We start from the raw sequence: 20,959 nt of genomic DNA, 5'->3' as shown, positions 1-20,959 counted from the left end.
ATTCACCGATAGAAAGGTAAGCTGTAAAAATGTTCGCTTTGCGTCAGAATTTAATTATATATCAGCAGCACATAGACATAACTTGAACGTCTTTCGGAAAACTTTGCGAGCACGAAGTCACTCGCCGTTTTTTACTTCCAAGCACCAAAGATCGATAAGGCCGGATCGCTAAACAAGCCATATGCCTACGTTAGTGTGTGATCATATATATTCGGCCACAAACCATATTTTATCAGCAACTATATGGAAAAGAACAGTTCAATGCTCTAAGTTACTTGCGAACAAGCAATAACTAACAATTATTCACCGAAGTGGAGGTGAATAGTGATGGATATTTACCGAGCCGCGAAGCGGCTATCACCTTTTACAGAATTCATTTGAAGTCAGTTATTACTTAGGACGAGAATTTGCATTTGCTCCACGATCCATTAAAAATGAGCTACGTGTCAAGGGGCACTGTTTTAATGAAATCATCCCCTTATTCAAATCTTGTTGATCAACTTAAACCACCCTTTTTCAAATTTGCCTTAAAAGTCGTTACCGTATAATATCGCGCGGACAACTCTTAACGAAGCAACAGGCCAATTTCGCGGTGCACCTTCAGAAACAAAAAAGTTCCAGCACCCAATGAATTCCGCTCGGTCACGTGCTGTAATACGCTCTGGTGATCAGAACCAGGTTTTATCTTGCAGATTACAGATACAGCACTGTTGCTTTTATTTTAATCCTGAGAATTGATTGCTCACCCATAGCACGAGAACATGACTGTCCTGGCTTAACTTTAAGCATTAAGGGTAATAAGACTGTCCTAGATATAAGAGGGATAATAAAACTATGAAGGGTGTGCATTTGGAGTGATGTTTGTTGTTATTAAATGCTAAAAGAAATTTCGATTCACCTGCTTCAGTAGAAAGGCCGCATGAAGGGCTTTCATTGGGAACCAGTATGAATACAAACTCAAGCAGTCTCAATTTCGCAGACAAAAGTCTTATTTTCGACCGTGAACTGGTCTCAACCTTAACATCAAAGAACAAGTCGCCATTAGCGATCAAATGTGAGACCAATTTTAGCGAGCGTCTAATTAAGGAAAAATAGCGCTGCTAAAAGCGGCCGAGTTCGTAGGATGTTAGTTGTGTGCCAGCATAGTGCTCTTTGGGGACTTCAAGGTGCAGGCAACCAGTAATTTTGCAAGGAGGGAGAAGTCTTTGAAACGAATTTGCTATCTCACAAACACTTTAGCCTCTTAGAATGCCTTCATGGAACGGAAACCTGCAAGTGAGAGGCTCCAGTTCCCCGTAGTTTACTTTATGATTAACCCACCACAGGATAGTGCAATTTTAAGCGATGTGATTGGTCTCCTGCTCAAGGAACATGACTTATTCTATCAAGTTACTCCCTAATTTGGAAGCCTGCGTTTTCAAACGTACTCTAGTGGGGTTGCACAAGACAAATGCATCCTCAGGATGAGCCTCGAAAACAAAAAATTTGGATTAAATCTGAGATGGGACATTTAGATTCTATACTAGTTAACTAAAAAAAGCGCGCACGGCTAGCTGAACTAGGGGAGGAATGTTTGAATCTTTGTTCCAGTTTTTCATTTTGAGAATTACTAAGGTGGTTAAAAATAAAAAACACCTTGTTTAACAGCCTTCGTAGCCAGCTGGATGTCGGGCGAAGGCAAAGTTTGAGCGGTGGGGGGGGGGGAGAGGGGGAGTCGCGAGAATGAGCAGAAAAGCAACAACGGGAATGGGGAAGAGACGAGCTATTTTCTCACAGCCTTCGCCTCTCATTTTAGAATGGCTCTCGGAATTGGCTGAGAACAATAGCGGAGCAATAAGCAAATTAAGGAACAGAAAAAATGAATCCTTGCCGTCAAAGAATAGAGCCGCGTGATATACATGTCCAACAAAATTAGGGTTTCCAAAGAAATACGAGTAGCACAATTTCGATATGTTAAAATTCAGCCTCAAACAATAAACATCACTGCATGGCTCTGGGAAATAAACCCATATAAACTATACAACTTATTCCCCAGAGCCTCGAAGTGACGTTTCTGTTTCAGGCTGAAAGTTTGAAGCCAAACTGGCTAGTCAGTATCAATTTGCTAGCAAAATGTCTGTTTTTTATAAATTAAAACTTCAACTTTTCCGAAATCACGTGCAGTCCTTTTTTGTTTGTTTTGAGAATAATAATAACATGGTGAGGTAAGTCCTTTTTCCCGTTTCGATTGAGAATGTCTCGTTTTCGTCTTGTATTTCAATTTCAGATGCTACTCCCTGTTGAAATCTGAGTACCTTGCTCCACTCAATTTTAGCCCTGTTAGGCGGCATTGATTCATGCCCACGATAAAACATTTCTTTGAAAAAGCACTTGCGACTTTGCTACCATATGTAAATTTCTTTCGCGGGTGCAATTTGAGGGCTCGAGCGAAAATATTTGAAAATTCAAAGCTCTGTGAATATTGCTCCTACAGAAGTGATTCTTATCTCTATTCTTGGTTTTCACATGACGTCATAAGAAACTGAAATTCATAACTAGACACAATTTCGGGTTTTTATCTTCATCACATAAAAGAAAATATAAATTTCAATCGGCTTGCTTGTTTTCAGCAGGATAGCATTCTTTGTTTTGAAAATAGAGCAGTTTGAATTTTAGATATTTGCGTGGTGCGTGACAGAAGCGATTGCTGCTCTAAACATGTCGCGTACATGAAAACATCGATTTGCCTCGTGGTTTTTTTTTAGGTCTGATCAGCTAACATGTAATAGAAGCGCCCGTCTATGTCAATGTGTGAAAGTTCAGCAGATAGAAGAAAGGCTTTGAAATAGCCAAGGTAGACCCCAGATGTTTTTGCTGGTTTCCGGCCGCCATGTTGGTGCCCATCAGACGGTGCACCAACATGGCGTCCCATACTAAACTCTGTAATTTTCCGTGGTACATTTATTCGAATAACTCGATTATGAGATATCGCGCAGCCCCGTGGCTTTCACGCGTTGTTTATGTATCACTCTTCTACAACATATCAATATCTTGACTTTATCTATTGAATGGTTGAGGATTTTATTTTTTTACTTGCGTGACGATGTCTGAGGTGAAAACCACCAATATAAACGTTAAGAAAAGGAAAATTACACTTAACATGTTGCTTCCCAACAGCTCCCAACGGTAGAAAGCGACAAAAGCCAGTGAACTAACTTGGATTGCTGAGAATGGAATACTCACCCATAGCACGAGAACATGACTGTAATAATAATAATAATAATAATAATAATAATAATAATAATAATTTTTTTTAAATATAATAATAATAATAATAGTAAACTTTATTTCTGTTACAACTCTGTACCGACAACTCTATAACTTTAAGCATTAAGAGTGTAAATTTGGAGAGGTTTTTTTTTTGTTATTAAATGCTATGACAAATTTCGATTCACCTGCTCTTCCAGGCGACACAAGCGTCCGAAAGATACGATTCAATTACACAACTTGATTGATTGAAAATTTGCGGTCTGTGTACAAATTTTAATCTCAGTCATACTATAATTACATTTTCGTGTGTGGAATTAATTAAAATTATATAGCTGTTGTATAAATGTAGCGTGCTTGGTTTGTAAAGTACACTCGTTGGGATATAAAATTACGCTGAGGATATCGAGCCAGTAACTTACACTGAGAAAATTAGTCCTGAGGAACATTTAAGGTTGACTCCGTCATATGCGGTCCTTTTGCGCTTGTCAAATTCACAATAACAATGAGGTAAATTAATATGTAAGTTTGCATCTAAAACAGCTTTAATAAATTTTAATCAGCAGCAAAGGTATACCGGTTTGGACTAACGATCGGTACATTTTAGATAAATGTTACATTTCTGGAAATGACAGTTGACTACACGTATTTACAACTAAGATCAAATGGAACTTATTTATTTTTCGTAATAAAGTTTTTTCTCTATTCCAAAACTTGAGATTTCCTAAGAGATTGACAGTAGCGGAAGGCATGATCCAATTACGCGGCTTGATTAATTTATACAATTAAAATAGTATAGACGTAATATACCTGGCTAAGACACAGAACATAACATTTTGATGAGGATATTGATCCAGTAACGTTACGATAAGAAAATTCGTCTTTGCAGGTGAGACAGTATAAGTAATAACTAATGTTGACTATATCACAAACAAATTCAGTACAATTCCATAGAATTTATATCTCTGTGTTTTATTTTACAACCGGCGAGGTGCCAGCCTTTTCCTGTTTCAAGGACTTGTGACGCATGATGAATTTTGATGGGACACCAACATAGCACGACATATGTCTCACCCTGCATTCTCTAAAGAGACATAATATAATGATAACAATAGTAACAACTAGCAGTAATCAAATATTATATGAGTTCGGTTGACACCTTACATTGTAGAAATTCAGCTAAGGTGGATTTCAGAGGCCCAGTATTTCGTTATATACAGTAATTATTTTACAGGATTATTTGAAGTTTCTTCTCCAAATTAACCACTGCAGACCTGAAGTAGAAAAATAAACCCTCCAGTGTTGGTAGTCTTACTACAACTAGCCAAGTTTATCGGCGTGACGTAATTCCAGTAGAAGGACGAAAATAAAAATGCAGAGACAGAAAATGGAAACAAAACTGGTTTCCATATGATCGCGGATCGCAGATCGCAGATCGCAGATCGCAGATCGCAATAAGGTCTGCGATCGTCTGCGATCATATGGAAACTACTTCTGCGATCGTCTGCGATCCTGCGATCGTGATCGCAGACGATCGCAGAAGATAGAACCATGTTCTATCTAAAGGCTGGTTTCCATATGATCGCGGATCGCAGATCGCAGATCGCAGATTGCAAACAATCGCAATTGATCGCAGACGATCGCAGGAGATAGAACATGGTTCTATCTTCTGCGATCGTCTGCGATCACGATCGCAGGATCGCAGACGATCGCAGACGATCGCAGAAGTAGTTTCCGTATGATCGCAGACGATCGCAGACCTTATTGCGATCTGCGATCCGCGATCATCTGGAAACCAGCCTTTAATGTGAAGAGAATGATCTTAATTTCGAGTACTAAGGGACAACAGTGTGTTGCGAATGTAAACTGTTTCTAATTAGTACTAAATAAGGACAGTAATTGACGGTTTGGTTTGGGACATTTTTAACTGTACCGTTTTGGTATTTAAGAAAGAAGAAACTTCGAAACGCTGAAGAACTCTACTCTACGCATTCACCGATAGAAAGGTAAGTTATAAAAATGTTAGCATTGTGTCAGAATTTAATAATCAGCAACCCATACACATATCTTGAAGGTCTTTCGGAAAATTTGCGACCAAACGGTCACTCGCCGTTTTTTACTTCCAAGCACAAAAGATTGAAAGGGCCGGATCGCGAAACGAGCCATGGGCCTTCGTTAGTGTGTGATCATATTCGGCAATTTAATTTAAGTTACTTGTGAACAAACAATAAAATGAAGTAATTATTGATGTTAGAATAAAACAAAATGAGAACAGTCTTTCAAGGTTACGAAATAGAGAAAATAATCTTATATAGCTATCACCTTTTACAGAATTCATTTGTTAAGTCAGTTATTACTAAGAACAAGAATTTGCATTTGCTCCACGATCTCTCAAAAATGAGCTACGTGTCAAGGGGTACTGAATATTAATTAAATCAGCCCGTGTTCCCAATCTTGTTGATCAACTTAAAACACCCTTTTTTCAAATTTGCCGTAAAAGTCGTTACCGTATAATATCGCACGGACAACTCTTAACGAAGCAACAGGCCAATTTCGATATATTAAAATTCTACTTTGGCCACTACCCCAGCTACGTCCCTTTTTTTCTCTTTTTTTTTTTTCAGAGATGAAATTCGCTGTTGTTCTGTGCTTTTTGCTGCTTGTTGGAGCTGTCAGCGGTGCACCTTCAGAAACAAGAAAGTTCCAACACCCAATGGATTCCGCTCGGTCACGTGCTGTGAGACGCTCTGATGATCAGACCAATGCTTTATGTTGCAGATTAAAGATACAAGTCTGTTGCTACCAATAGCACGAGAACATGACTGTACTCGGCTTAACCTAAAGCATTTAATTAAAATTAGGGTAATAAGATTGTCCTAGATTTAAGAGGATTAATAAAACTATGATTAAGGGTGTGTATTCGGGGTCATGTTTGTTGTTATTAAATGCTATAAGAAATTTCGATTCACCCGTTTCAGATCCGTAGAAAGGCCGCGTCAAGGACTTCCATTGGAAGCCAGTATGAACAGCACTGAAGCAGTCTCAATTTCGCAGACAATAGTCTTGTTTTCGTCCGTCAGGTGGTCTTAACTTTCACATCAAAGAACACGTTGTCTTTACCGATCAAACGTGAGACCAATTTTAACGAGCGTCCAATTAAGGAAAAATAGTGCTGCTAAATTCGGCCGAGTTCGTAGGGTATTAGTTGTGTGACAGCATAGTACTCTCTGGGGACTTCAAGTTTCAGGCAGCCAAAACGTTTACACGGAGGGAGAAGCGGGTACAAAGTTCTTGTCTCTGAAACGAATCTTCTATCTCACAAACTCTTTAACCACTTAGAATGCCGTCATGGAACGGAAACATGTAAGTGAGAGGCTCCAGTTCGCATTAGTTTACTTTATGATTAACCCACCAGAGGATAATGCAATTTTAAGCGATGTGATTGGTCTTCTGCTCAAGGAACATGACTTATTCTATGAAGTTACCACCTAATTTGGAAGCCTGCGTTTTCAAACGTACTCTAGTGGGGTTGCACAAGACAAATGCATCCTCAGGATGAACGTCGAATTAAAAAAACAAACATTTGGCTTTTAAATCTAAGATGGGACATTTAGATTCTATACTATAGCCAAGACGTGTGCATGGCTAGTTAACTTTAGGGGAGGAATGTTTGAATCTTTGTTCCAGTTTTTCATTTTCATAATTACTAAGGTGGTTAACAATAAAAACACCTTGTTTAACAGCCTTCTTAGCTGGCTGGATGTCGGGCGAAGGCAAAGTTTGAGCGGGGGGGGGGGGGGGGGGGAAGGGGGGGAAGAAGGGGGATCGCGAGAATGACCAGAAAAGAAACAACGGGAATGGAGAAGAGACGAGCTATTTTCTCACAGCTTTCGCCTCTCATTTAAGAATAGCTCTCGGGATTGCCTGAGAACAATAGCGGAGCAATAAGCCTTGCCGTCGAAGAATAGAGGTGCATGATTTACATGTCCAACGAAATTAGGTTTTCTAAAGAAATACGAGTAGCACAATTTCGATATGTAAAAAATTCAGCCTGAAACAATAAACATTACTGCGAGGCTCTGGAAATAAACCAATATAAACTACACAACTTATTCCCCAGAGCCTCGAGTGAGGGTGGGTATCTTATATCCCCTAATATTAAGACAATTCATATTTTCTAGTTGCCCTAGCGCATTATTTCACTTCAAATCAACCGTTCACTCAGCGGGTCACATATTTCTAGTTTATCTCTAAAAGTTGCCAAGAGGTTATGAAAAGGGTGAACGTCAGCCTTAAGGGTACGTTGATTAATTTATCCCTTATAATAGCTCAATACTTTTTCTCAGGTAGTGATATACTTTATCCCTAACATTACGGTTGTAAGTTGTATGCAATTCCAATTCAATTCAATTTCAATTTATTAAAGTACATTTTTCACGAAGTTAAAGCAAGAATGCACTAGCCCGCAAATAGCATAGGCTAATCTAGGCGGGTAGTGCAGTTGATTAGTATATATTTACAGAATATAATTTAAAGATATACCAATAATTAATGTGTAATAAGTTAAGTAAAAAATAATGACTGTCTAAATTAAAATTAAGAAAGTTTCATATTAGCTAATCATACCACTGATATTTTAAGTTTTTAATCAGAGTGTTGACGTCAACATAAATATCCTCTTGATCAAGAAGTTTTAGTAATCTGGTCTGAAGGCATTTCTTAAAGGAGGCTTTAGTTTTTGCACGGAAAGATTCCGGTAATTCATTCCAGATTTTACAACCTAATCTCGAAAATGAGTGGCTCAGTTGTGTCAGCTTTGAGCATTTTATATGAAATTTGCCCGTGGATGCAGACCTGGTTCTATACGAGTGCACAGCATCTACTCGATCAAAAAGATTTATTAGGTTCAGGGGAGCACTTTGGTTATTGATATCATGCATAAGACTGGCTATAGATTTGAAATAAAGCATGTCAACTGGAAGGATATTAGAACATACGAATAACGGGATGGCATGCTCTCTGTTATTGCGGAAATAAATTAGACGTAAGGCTCTTTTTTGGAGGATTAAGATTTTCTCCAGATTTGATTTTGAAGTTTGGCCCCATACTGAAAGACCGTAAGAAACGTAAGGATGGATTAGAGAACGGTAAATATGAAGAAGAATAGAAGTGGGTAGAACGTATCTCAACCGTGATATAATACCAATTGTTTTACTTATCTTAAGCGAAATATAATTAATGTGATATTGCCAAGAGAGGTTGCTGTCGATCAACACACCCAGATACTTAACACAATCTTTTTGTTCAAGGTGTTCGAACACATTGTGTTCGCAGTCCTAAAGACCTATACGCTTGGTTTGGTTTGGTTTATACGATTGGTTTTGGTTTACATTCCCACTGACTGAGAAAGTGGCGCTAGTTTTGTTAACCAATCACAGAGCGTAGTAATGCAAAACCAAAGCAAACACGAATTTACTTTCGACACTTAATTGAAAACCGCTCTATGCTACGACTAAAGTAACACCTTTCCATCATAATTCAAACTTTACTGAGTATCTGTCTGATTACCAGCGGTAGCAAACAATTGCCAGGGTCATGGCATTTGCAACAACACACAGAGACGAAATAACTTTAGCTTACTACTGCTTTAATTTGTCTCTTCAGTACAACTGCGTTTTTTGTAATTGGAACGATCTACCTAAGACACAGGGACAGAAGGGATCAACAGAGAAAAGAGTGGCGTCAGTTCGCAGAAACCATCCGAAGCGGCTATGGCAATCTAAAGAGTCAAAACATCCTTTCGAAGATCTCAAAAGTAAAGGAGACATTCAGGAATATTAAAATGGACATAGAAATTACCGGCTTTGATATCTTAAGGTACATGATTGATTCTAACTGCGAGTGTTTTAAAACTACACAGCTGGAAGCCCTGTGCGAGGACTTGACGCCAATTTTTCAGATGCTGAACACCTGCGCTTCGTTAATCCTGTTAGGAACAGTCCCTCGCAACGTCAAGGCAGAGCTAGGAACAACGGTTACTGACTTAGGGGAGCTCATACTGCCTTTTTACAAAGGAGAGGAGCGTGCCACAATTCTAACTTGTCTTAAACATTTTGCTAGTGGTGGAAAACCGAAGGTTGAAACTGAAAGGAGAGTGAGTGATGTAGACGTGAGACTTGAACAAGATTTTCCATATCTCAAGCATCTACGATTTGAAGGCACGTCTGGAGGAATTTTGATAACGGGAAACAGCGATTATAGCGAGCCCGGACGTTTTCATTTCGAGCTTAACATGTTTGACAAGCCTTTGGATTCTCTATACCAACTGCAATTTGACCTGGAAGAGCCAACCTGTAAGTCAGACTTTGCCAGAGAATTACGCGAACTTCCACTAAACCTTAAATATAGTGGCCAGTCCTGTTCAGACGGTGATAAATTAGTGGTCGTGAGAGCGCTGCACGAGGTTCGTGTCTATATCCATCTTCTTTTAGAGAAAAGAGAGGCGATTGTTGACGAAACAAATGAAAATATTGAGAGACTAAAAGTAATGCATGAACGCGTCACAAGAAAGAAAAGAAAGGATTATGAACTCATGACAGAAACTTGTGACGAATTTATGAAAGATCTTTCGTTCTTCAAAAAGAACCTACGCCAATATAATATAAAACAGAATTTTGACTCAAAGTTAAAAGAAATTCATGGCACTTTTAAAAGATTAATAAGGGAAAACAAATTAAGCATGAGATCCTAATATGATTGATTTATTGAAATGCAAAGGTAAAGCGGCCACGAAGAAAGCGAAAGAGAACTTTGCTTTTCAAGGAAGGAAGGAAAAACCAAAGGAAAAAAAAAAGAGGATAGCAGAAAATGTTAAAAAAAGACGAAACGACAGTTAAATGAAGATAGCTGTATACGTACATTTTTTTCGAATCATTTAAGACCCTAGTGCAGTTAAGGACTATAAAAATCGTCGTTGGTCGCAGTAACGAGGTGATTTAAACGGCAACATGTACGGATAGAAAACAAAACGACTGCTTTTCTTTGGGTCACCAAACAAGAATGGTCGTACAAACAAGATGGAAAAGCGAGTTTCCACTGTCCTCAGTGCTTTTTTTTTTTGGATGATTTTATCTCCAATCTCTGATAATATATTTCCTGCTGAGATATTTTAAAAGAGAATAAAGAGTCTTAAATTAACTGGGTTTCGAAGGCACTTTCGGTTTTGCGCAATACTGCGCTCTGTGATTGTTTATCAAACACGCGCCACTTTCTCAAACAACGAGAATCTTAACCAGCGTTTTCGCGCGCTTTACGACAGTTAGATGTGTTTCCTGCGAGTTCTGATTGGTTCATTGCACTTTTTACGTATGTACACAGAAACCTGGAACTTTAAGCACCGTCTATACGAGCAATTTTTATGCGGCAACTGTATGTGTCAATTTTTATTTGCCCGTGTAGATGGCTCGACAAATATTTGTTGTTAATCTGCGTCAGTGATAATTTCGCACAGCAGAGATGTCCATGGAAAGGCAAAAAGCAAGATGGCGCCATGCTGGATGCGCAAATGTTAGGGACCGTAGGGACTGGGTTCTACAGATGACGTAGAAAAAATTGTCACATTTTATGTGGCATCTCGTCTACACGGACAATTTTTTTATGTGGCAATTTTTATTTGCTTTTCAGCAAATGCAGTAGTCACATAAAAATTGGTAATTTTTCATCATCTACACGGGCAAATAAAAATTGCCACATAAAAATTGCTCGTGTAGACGGGGCTTTACTAACTTGCACGGACCGCTGATTTCACGTGCAGCGATGTAAACATTTTTTAAGTACGTAAATTATGATCATCCGGGTGAGTGTAGTCCTGAGAAGGACTGTTTGTGGTGGCTTTGACTGACGTTTCGACAACCTGAGCGGAAGTCATCTTCAGAGTCAAAAGAATTGTGGAACGTCAGTAGGTGGTATATACGTCTCTGGTTGTTAACCTGATTGGTCAACGAAGTCCAGATGTTATTGGTCGTTTTTCAGTAAGCCGTGATGTAATTGGCTGTGAAGACTGTAAAAAGTGATTGGTGCGTTTCGATCCGTCTTTTGTTAGTCAAAAAAGTCCGAGGGTCTAGTCCGTGGAAACGCACCAATCACTTTTTACAGTCTTCACAGCCAATTACATCACGGCTTACTGAAAAACGACCAATAACATCTGGACTTCGTTGACCAATCAGGTTGACAACCAGAGACGTATATACCACCTACTGACGTTCCATAATTCACTTGACTCTGAAGATGACTTCCGCTCAGGTTGTCGAAACGTCAGTCAAAGCCACCACAAACAGTCCTTCTCAGAACTACACGCACCCGGATGATCATAATTTACGTACTTATGACATGACTCCTGGGTTCAAACCATTTACAGTAAACATTTTTAAACGACACTTTCGTTTCACCTCAGTTTCTGACTTGGCAACTGATCAACTTAGATAAAGTTTAACATCTGACAGTGGATAAAACTGTCAATTTCATGGCTCTGCTGCCTTGAAATCTTGACAGAATTCTTTCTGAGATCAAAGAAATAAAATTTAAAACTTACCTTTGCTTCCCTCGTCGAATGACTTTGTTTTACCAATGAAGCTACCATACGCAGGCAAACAATGCAGTCTTTAAGACTCGCCAAGAAACGTTAACTACTTTCAAAGAAGCCACGGAAAAAATCAGAAAAACACTATTTTAATCACTTAATCCCTCAGCTGTCTGTTAGAACGCCAAAAGTGTTAACTGCTTACTCGGCCGCAAATAAATATGGCGCCACAGGAGAGAGCCTCGTTTTGGTTCCTACTACAACTCGAACCAGGCTTTGCTCTGTCGATCTTAACTCAAACGGTTTCATACAAATTGCATATTATCGCCTCAGAGGAACAGAGCAATAGAAGAATCGCCATGGAAGAGAAACTGTCAGCACCGTTTAAAAGAACATAAATTCAACCTCTCTTACATGAGAGTGTTTGGTGTGGTATCGCAAGACAAACCATAAGGACATGTGCTTAAAAGTTGTACGAAAGTAGCCTTGCTAAGCGTCCGAAAGGTATAATGTTCTACTAATTTGGACATATTGCGATGCCCATTTCAGACTGATTTATTATAACCTTGATTTCTGATCAAAGGTGTTCAAAGACGAATTTTCGTTAAGTGCAAATGTCAGCGCGGCGCGACAGCATTGCAAACTGTCCTTGGCGTTTCCTAAAGGCTCGGCTATTCATACTTTACGGAATTTTGTGTTCCAGATTTGTATAAGAAACACTAAAACCACAATCTTAAGCTATGGTATATGGAAAACAAAATATACAAAATTGGGGAAAGTTTATAAGTTTGATTTTAAATAAATCGCAGCGGAAGCGTTTCAAACCATGTAGTGTTTGTATCGTAAACGTAAATGGAAGGAAAAACTTCGTCAGTTAAAATTGTGGGAAAAAAGTTGACATCATCAAAATGAATAATGAAGATCTTTCCATAATTTATCGAGCCGTTCTGAGATCTTCTTAAGAAAGGCGCATAAATTCAAAAATTATAAGAAAATTTAGTGGTATAAACGATCTCAAAGGAAAACCTCGTTCTTAGGATCACAACAGACAAAACAAAAAAAAAAATAGTGATTTCAAACTATGACCTCATGGCATATATTGACAATATTTTTAAGTCACTTCATCAAAGCAGTGTCTGCTTTACGGCTCATTCACTATTACCACAAACAACTGAAACTCAGCGCGAAAATGCTTTAGTTTTTTGTATGAAATTATACACACATAAAAAGATTTTTCTTTGATTTGTCATATACCATAGTTTAAGAATGTGGTGTTGACAACTTCCCTAATAGAAATATGGATCCCGGGAAATTTACAGTTTATAAATATTCTCAACGATGAATCCTGTTGCCAAAAGACGTGTGTCTCTGTTGTCAAAACTAAAAAATTGGAAGACTGGAAGATGATGCCCAGAAAACAGCCGATGATAGCAGCACGCATAAATTATTAAAGAAAATGACAAAAATTCACCTGTCCAGTAAAGGTTTTTATTTTCGAGTCAACCATACTATATACAACCATCTTAGAATTAGTTAATCATCAAAGTCCCCAATCAGTGCTTCACAACATTACTGCATTGCCAGACTCAACACCTGAAAAAGAAAGACAGATTTTGGTTTACAAATAAAAAGTGGACTTTTAACCCTCGGCTCACGGAATTTTTAAATGCTGGTTTTCTGGTATGGTGGTAAACCAGATCAGGATCAATGATACAAGATCACTCGGATCATGGTGCATCAAAGGAATAGAGGAATCCTTTCAATTCCCAGAGTGGATTCCTCGGTTCTTTTGATGCACCATGATCCAAGTGATCTTGGATCATTGATCCTGATCTGGATCATCCTAAAAGGAACTCATCCTATACCGACATTACGCCATTTGCATGAAATTTCTAATTAAAAGCGAAATTGACATCAACGGGAGAACTTTCCGGGAAAAGAAGTTTAAGGTGTCGTTTTGCGCTCGAGAAAGAATCTTCCGAAGATAAATGTACGATTACTCACGAGCCAGTATTTAGAATTTCTAAAATTTGTAAGCCCGAAAACAAGCTTAAGAAATAAGTCGGGTTCAAAACACCTTCCACACACAGGATACAGACTGCATGGTTCGCGTGTTGGGAGAGATTGCCTCGATAAATACTTTATCGAACTTTTCAAACATTTGAGGACTGTTTATTCACAAGGTGTATTTCACGACATTTGGCGCCAACAAATATCCAAATGAAATTCGAAACTCCACGGGCGGAACAAGTTGACTTTCTTGTTTCGCGTCTCCGTGGATTGTTGCTCTCCAACGAGAAACTTACTCGTGAAGTTGAAGGCCTAGCTGGTTATTTGCTGCAGCAGTTGCATTGTGGACCCTTGCAATACACCACGCAAACAAGATCACATTTAGGATCCCTAAGAAGTTTATCCAAGCTCTTCTCGTCCTTGGAGACATCAAAATCAACGTCGGTATGGTCGACATTGGCATCCCGGGCCACTACGATCAAATAACAAATTTAACAGAGAACATAATTATTTAAGATCACGTACAATATACGGTATTTCTTCATCATTAAGGCATCTATGATGACGTAACATGATCTGGGAATTATTTCGTTATTCCTCAATAACCGCCTTCCTTGTTAGTTTTGCCACCTTTATAGATTTCTCTATATCTTAAAAAAGTTAAATTAATTACTGAACGAAATTAAAATCCAAAAGAAAAAAAGGGAAATGTCCACTTGATCTAGAAATGTCGATTAATTCGAACGTTGAACGGCCTCCACCTTTTCACTTTAGAACTAAGGAAAATAAAAAAAGAAATCGAAAAAATGAAAATGTTAAAAACATGCTATTAAGACTGGTCAACAATGACAACTCAGAGGAAATTGTTGTCAAATAAATTTTAACTTAGGAAAATTTAACGGCGCGCGAATCTTCTTCTTTCCCTGCTCTCCCTATCCCCAGCTTAAACCTTTTGTTAGTGTTTTATTGGTCGGTATGTATTTTATTCAAATTAGCATTTAGAAACGGCAAGTGAAGCATATCAGCATATAACAGTTTTGAGCGGAGTTGAACTTCAATAATGTTACTTTTTTCTGCATTTTATGGCTTTATGTTATAACACGTACCTTTAAGTTTACGATTAGATCGCGCAGCGGTGAACACTATCAGAAGAGCAAGAATAACAAAGCAGACGGCCCTCATGGTAAACTGATAAACAACAAAGGAAATCACCTGTTATAACTATACACTACACAACACAACACACGCCAGTTGGATTTAAACTAAAGTTTTATCTTCTGATATCAGTAACGTGCCTCCCGAAGGAAGGAAGGAAGGAAAAAAGAAAGAAAGAAAGAAAGAAAGAAAGAAAGAAAGAAAGAAAGAAAGAAAGAAAGAAAGAAAGAAAGAAAGAAAGAAAGCAAGAAAGAAAGAAAGAAAGAAAGAAAGAAAGAAAGAAAGAAAGAAAGAAAGAAAAGAAGGAAGAAAGAAAGAAACGAAGAAAGTAAAGAAATATCGTTACCTTAGAGCACAAAGACTCTGAAGAGATGTACCTATTTATATGGAAGATGATAAACTCCGACAAGATTTCGAACTCTCCCTCAACCATTGTCAACAAAAACTCTGATAGTATGAGTCCTCCTCCACGAGGGAATGGAGAGCACATGGAATTATTGCGCCATAATCGGAGGGAATCATGAGCTCTGTTTAGCATCCCAGTTCTGGAAGGATAAATGACAACTCTATGGGGGATTGTGACCCTCTATACAGAATTGTTGTTATGATTGTGAAGAAAATGTTCCTTACCCAGAGGGTATTCTGTAATCCTCTAAGTACCCTATCATAGGGATAGGTACCTCTCTCAGAAAAGGTGAGGGGAGGGGTTTTTGTTTTTCACGTTCTAATTAGATAAAATGTAGACTAGCTTATTTCTATTAATCTTATATATATCTAGATGGTGCCTTTTTTTTTGTCTTCTGAGGCGGAGGGGGAGCGGGAGGATTACGACACCTCTCCATAATGGCACCTTGAGGGTAGGTAGTACGTCCAAAGATGTTTCCTTTGAGGTCCGTAACGGGAAGTAATGACGTCATATGACGTAATAAATACATCATGATTGAATGGCGGACAAAATGGATACCACATCTTGGATTTCTGAATTTCCCCAAAACTTCAGAAAAGGGCCAAAATTAAACCGAAACAAGAGACTATGAGGTAGTCTCTTGACCGAAAGTAATCAAAATTAATAAAGAAACCCTAATTTCCGTTTTAAGGTGATTCCATTGAATTGCATTGCGCATCCTTGCTGCGCATAATTTTTCGCGTCATTTAGCGTGCAAACGAGCGGGCGCACGCACAACATTACAGGATTTCCTTGAGGTTAAGCTCGCCAGGAAAATAAATGGTCCTTTTCTTCTAAACGAGCACGGTGACCCCCATTTTTTAATGCATCAATTTAAATGTCATAGGTTGACCACTATATATCGCGATTTAAAGAAAAGTTTAATACTCTACTTTGAGATATTTTTTTTATTTGAATGCTTTAAAAGCACGTATTTAGGCAGTGCTGCTTACGTGCACACGCAGCAAAATCTTTAATTTCTTTCATAATCTTTTTTCCAGTTCAATGAAAATAGTTTGTTGCGTAAGATTGAAGTAAATTTTTTTGAACTGCTTCGATATTTTAATGCAAGAAAATAATTTTTCCTAGAAATGATAGTTCCTTTTTCTGATTACTAGCGTTCCTAATAGAAACCTCGTGGGTCATCTATTTACTATAATAGCCATCCAGGTTGCACAAAAACGAGCACGGTGACCCCCATTTTTTATTGCATTTTTGTAATGCTCATTACATAGTCATGAACTGGACTAAGTCTTAGACAATTTTAAATACTCCTTCTTTTTCAGCGGAATCACCTTAAACATGAAAGTTTAGTTGTTGAAATATGTTTGTTGTTCAGTACAACAAACATATTTCAGTAAAAAAGATCATTTGCGATTTGAAAGAAGTAAAAGTATTGTGAATGAAGTCTTAGCAACTCTGGTAATTCCAGTTAAGGACGGCGTCTACTAATAGCGAAGTATTTTTGCGCGGTTTATAAGAAAATTGGGGGTATCCACACATTTGTTAGACATAATTAAGCAACAGTCATTCTAAAAAGCCGTAAAATACAAAGCATTGCATGGCGGTTTTTTTTTTTCCAAATTGAAGCTTTATTATCGCTGAAAAATGCATGGACCTTACCCCAGTTTTCATTTTGGACACCGAGAGCACTTGTTGAGTTTTACTTTCTCCGCTTAGTTTTAAACCGCGCAAAAATATCCTGTATTAGTGGGCACCACCCATAGGAAACCCGAGTATCTCCAGATGCGCAGAACGTATGAGCAGTACAAAAAGTAGGCAACGTCCTTAAAATCTCCTTTGTTGATTCTCCTCGTTGTGACTGAAATTAAGAGAAGCAATTATTTCGAACTCAATGTCCTCGACCGAGCTCAAGGATTTAATGTGACTTCATTTATTGGTTGATCTGTTTCCTTTCCCAAATATAGTAAACATGTGACTTAGTAGGATCTTTTAGCGACAATGTGGTTGGGATAAAGCATGGGTAACCCTGACGTGCATGTATGTCTGGTACTGTTTGAAGGTTATCGTTTCTCTTTCCCCAACCTATTGAGAACAACTTTAGTTGTTTTTGCCAAGGAGATGGCTATTTAGGACAGTAAGATAGAAAACAGCATGATCAACGATCACAGGGAACAACATTTTCGCATATTGAACAATGTCTAACAGCAATTTCTGGAACAAAATACTCAACACACGCTTTTTAAAAACGAGAAATAAAGACAGCCTAAGTAAATATGCTTGATCTATAAATAAACATGTTGGTTACTGAAACTTCCAGACACTTCACTGCGGCCATGCTTAATTTTTCATATCTGAAAGTCACTCCATTTCTGTTGTTGTCCCTCGTAATCCTTTTTTGGGATACTTTTATTGGACGAGTTACATTAAAACAAACCGTAACATCAGTGTATATTCTTGAGCAACAATTAGAGTCATTTATGTTTACAATCTGTTTCTTGTTTTTTCATCAACGGATCTCCCTCTCTTCCTTATTTCTCTCGTCAATGGATGTCGCGCGCTCTCTCCCTTGTCGCTAATGCTTGGACGGCCGTACTTCTCGATATCAGAGTTCAAATTAACAGAACGATTTATTCTAAATTCTCTGACAATTACACGTCTCACAGTTCATACACCCACAGCGACTCGTTTCTATCTATAATATGTTGGGCAAGGTTCAAGTTCTCCTGATGCCGTGCTATGCAATGAAATCACTAATAACTGTCAATATTTGGAAGATGTCCATCAATGATTCTTTATCTTATTGATCAAAAACTAACGATTGCATTTCCTATTCGAATAATAGGTGGTTTTCACCTCACACATCGTCACGCAAGGGAAAAAATAAAATCCTCAACCATTCAATAGATTAAGTCAAGAAATTGATATGTTGTAGAAGAGTGATACATAAACAACGTGTGAAAGCCACAGGCCTGTGCGATGTCTCCTAATCAAGTTATTCGAGAAAATGTACCACGGAAAATTACAGAGTTTAGTATGGGACGCCATGTTGGTGCCCCGTCTGATGGGCACCAACATGGCGGCCGGAAACCAGCAAAAACATCTGGAGTTTACCTTGGCTATTTCAAAGCCTTTCTTCTCTCTGCTGAACTTTCACACATTGACATCAACGCTTCTATTACATGTTAGCTTATCAGACCTAAAAAAAACACGAGACGGATCGATGTTTTCATGTACGTGACATGTTTAGAGCAGCAATCCTTCTGTCACGCACTACGCAAAAATCTAAAATTCAAACTGCTCTATTTTTAAAACAAAGAATGCTATCCCGCTGAAAACAAGCAAGCCGATGGAAATTTAGATTGTCTTATATGTGATCAAGATAAAAACCCAAATTTGTGTTTAGTTATGAATTTCAGTTTTTTATGACGTCATGTGAAAACCAAGAATTGATTCAAACAAAATTAACAAGAAGAAAGTGTCATGCTGTCACGCTATCCACTACAATTTCTCAACACCCTCTAGCAGTTCTCCTACCCTTTCAGATTTAAACGATCTTTTATCACAATGATGGCTGGCTGTAGCTCTTCAAATCAGTTTTCGGAAGCTACTACCAAGTGAGTAAGTTGTGCCCAACGTAATAAATGAACTTTGGTACAAACAAAATGCTTTTATTTTTAGACTAAAACGTTTGTCGCAGTAACAGGGCGAAAAAGGCGTTGGAGGTGGGCGGACTGGCAAATGGCACGCAAGCTAGCATTTGTTTTCCTTTGTTCTATGTTTTTTTCTTGCATTGTATCGAAATGCAAGTTTAATTTTTGAAACAATCTTATGATGAAACTTTTTGGCGGTTAATTTCGCCTTCCAATCCCTATTTGGTCATAAGTTGTGGTAGACTACTTCTCTACCAAGCTTTATCGCCGATTCTAGAAATTACGGTATTATTTGAGTACAATGAGAAAGGGTGGAGAGGCGCACAGCAAGAACAATAAACGTATTACACCCTTCTATAGAAGAAGTTATCGACCGCATCTGCGCAAGGCCTACTTCTTATTTCAAAACCATATATGGAGACCCAATTTGGCTCTGTTGAAACGCGGTTTCAACTTCAAGACGATCTCATGGTAAGAATTTTATACGGTAAATTTGTTCTTTAGTTTTATGTTTGGTCCCAAATTGTTGGTGGCTAGTTTTATCCAAAGCCTCACCAAAGATTCTTGTACGTAGTCGAATGGTATTATCTGAATACAAAGAGCATGAGCGGATGGCCAACAACAGTGTATGTTGCCGGCCCACTTTTAGAAGAAAACGTCGATCTTTTCGGCGAATTTAGTCCTACATTTTATTTCACAACCTAATAATTGCCGTCTTTTTGGGTTTGTTACTTATCACAACGAATGAAATGTTTCATTTCTAATCTCCCTCTCTCTCTTGTGTAGGTCGGTTAGTTTGACGATTAAAAATAAATAAAGGAATAAAGAACAGAAAACATCATGAAATTAATGAGTTAAAGGATTCCAAGCGATCCCTGATTATATTTCTTTCCCGTGAATAACATTTTGTAAACTGAGAACTGCTATCGCGTTGAAAGCAGTTCGAAAGTTTTGTATCCAGGGTAAGTTGGAATTCAGTCATGTTTTGGACAATACATATTAGTATAAGTTGTTGAAATAGGCAAAAAAACCGTGACAAACAGCCGGGGAACGGAACATTTTTAATTAAATGCGTCTCATGACATAGTATTCCTCAATGTAAAAACTGTAACATATGAGATGATAGGTAACATCTTCTATCTTTTTCAAATCTGAGTAGCTCAAATGCCTTCAAAGACATTATTTGGAAAATTTCGAGATGGGGAAATGTTTTGCAGTTGGAGATGAAGCTAAGAGCGAATAAACATATTTGTCGAAAGCTGGCGGTGCGACGATCCTATGCGCGACTCAAGGGAAAATGTTTAAACGATGCTAACCAACACAACCTTTAATTGAATTGAAATATAAACGCATTTATTTTTCTTCGGCCATTCTCCTCAAACCTCACAGTCTTTTTCAAGGTTTGCTCTCGCATGGAAAGAAAATGTTCGTCTCTCGGCAGAGATGTTAGCAAACGAAATGTTCCGGCATATTTTCGGGATTAAGAGTTATTGCTAATGTATTTACAGTAGTAACATTTAGAGTATTTTTTAGGAAATAAATTTCTTGTTTCCTTAACGGAAGTAAAAAAATAGTACTCTTGATACTCTTATCGTTCGTTAAACTTGCTTTCTTTTATTCCATTTGTTAAATAGACCGTATTTAGTCTTCTTCCGTTTTCTGAATCTACGGATCTGTGCCATATAGTTTTTGCATATTTGTTTTTCTGTTTTTTTTTTTTAATTGATATCAATAATAATAAGTAAATAATATCGCATCGTTAGTATTTTTATATTAAATTTACCAATACTTTTCCTACCTTTTCAGCGATAAAAGTTTTGATATAATAGTAATGGAAGGTTTTTGTTTGTCAGTAGTGCTCGGCGGTTACTGCCCAAAATGCGAGGTTTGTCACCAACACTACGCTTTACG

General features: G+C 38.0%; 2 long non-coding RNA genes and 1 pseudogene across 2 annotated transcripts; 2 read left to right on the top strand and 1 right to left on the bottom strand.

Annotated features, from left to right (window-relative positions):
• Positions 1-4,061: 4,061 nt before the first annotated feature.
• Positions 4,062-6,161, top strand: LOC146468367 (uncharacterized). Its single transcript, XR_014867527.1, has 3 exons — positions 4,062-4,135; positions 5,196-5,252; positions 5,871-6,161. It is a non-coding gene; the product is annotated as an uncharacterized LOC146468367 (long non-coding RNA).
• Positions 6,162-8,841: 2,680 nt separating this feature from the next.
• On the top strand, positions 8,842-11,068 carry LOC146468366 (uncharacterized; annotated as a pseudogene).
• A 2,236-nt stretch (positions 11,069-13,304) lies between these two features.
• LOC146468365 (uncharacterized) lies at positions 13,305-15,071 on the bottom strand. The gene is made up of 3 exons (XR_014867518.1): positions 14,941-15,071; positions 14,131-14,306; positions 13,305-13,417 (listed from the first exon to the last, which is right to left on the bottom strand). It is a non-coding gene; the product is annotated as an uncharacterized LOC146468365 (long non-coding RNA).
• Between the last annotated feature and the right edge of the window lie 5,888 nt (positions 15,072-20,959).

This window comes from Pavona decussata, unplaced genomic scaffold (assembly GCF_977016875.1).
Source record: "Pavona decussata unplaced genomic scaffold, jaPavDecu1.1 SCAFFOLD_131, whole genome shotgun sequence".
In the NCBI taxonomy this organism is placed as follows: Eukaryota; Metazoa; Cnidaria; class Anthozoa; order Scleractinia; family Agariciidae; genus Pavona; species Pavona decussata.
This window is presented reverse-complemented; position numbering and strand designations above follow the sequence as displayed.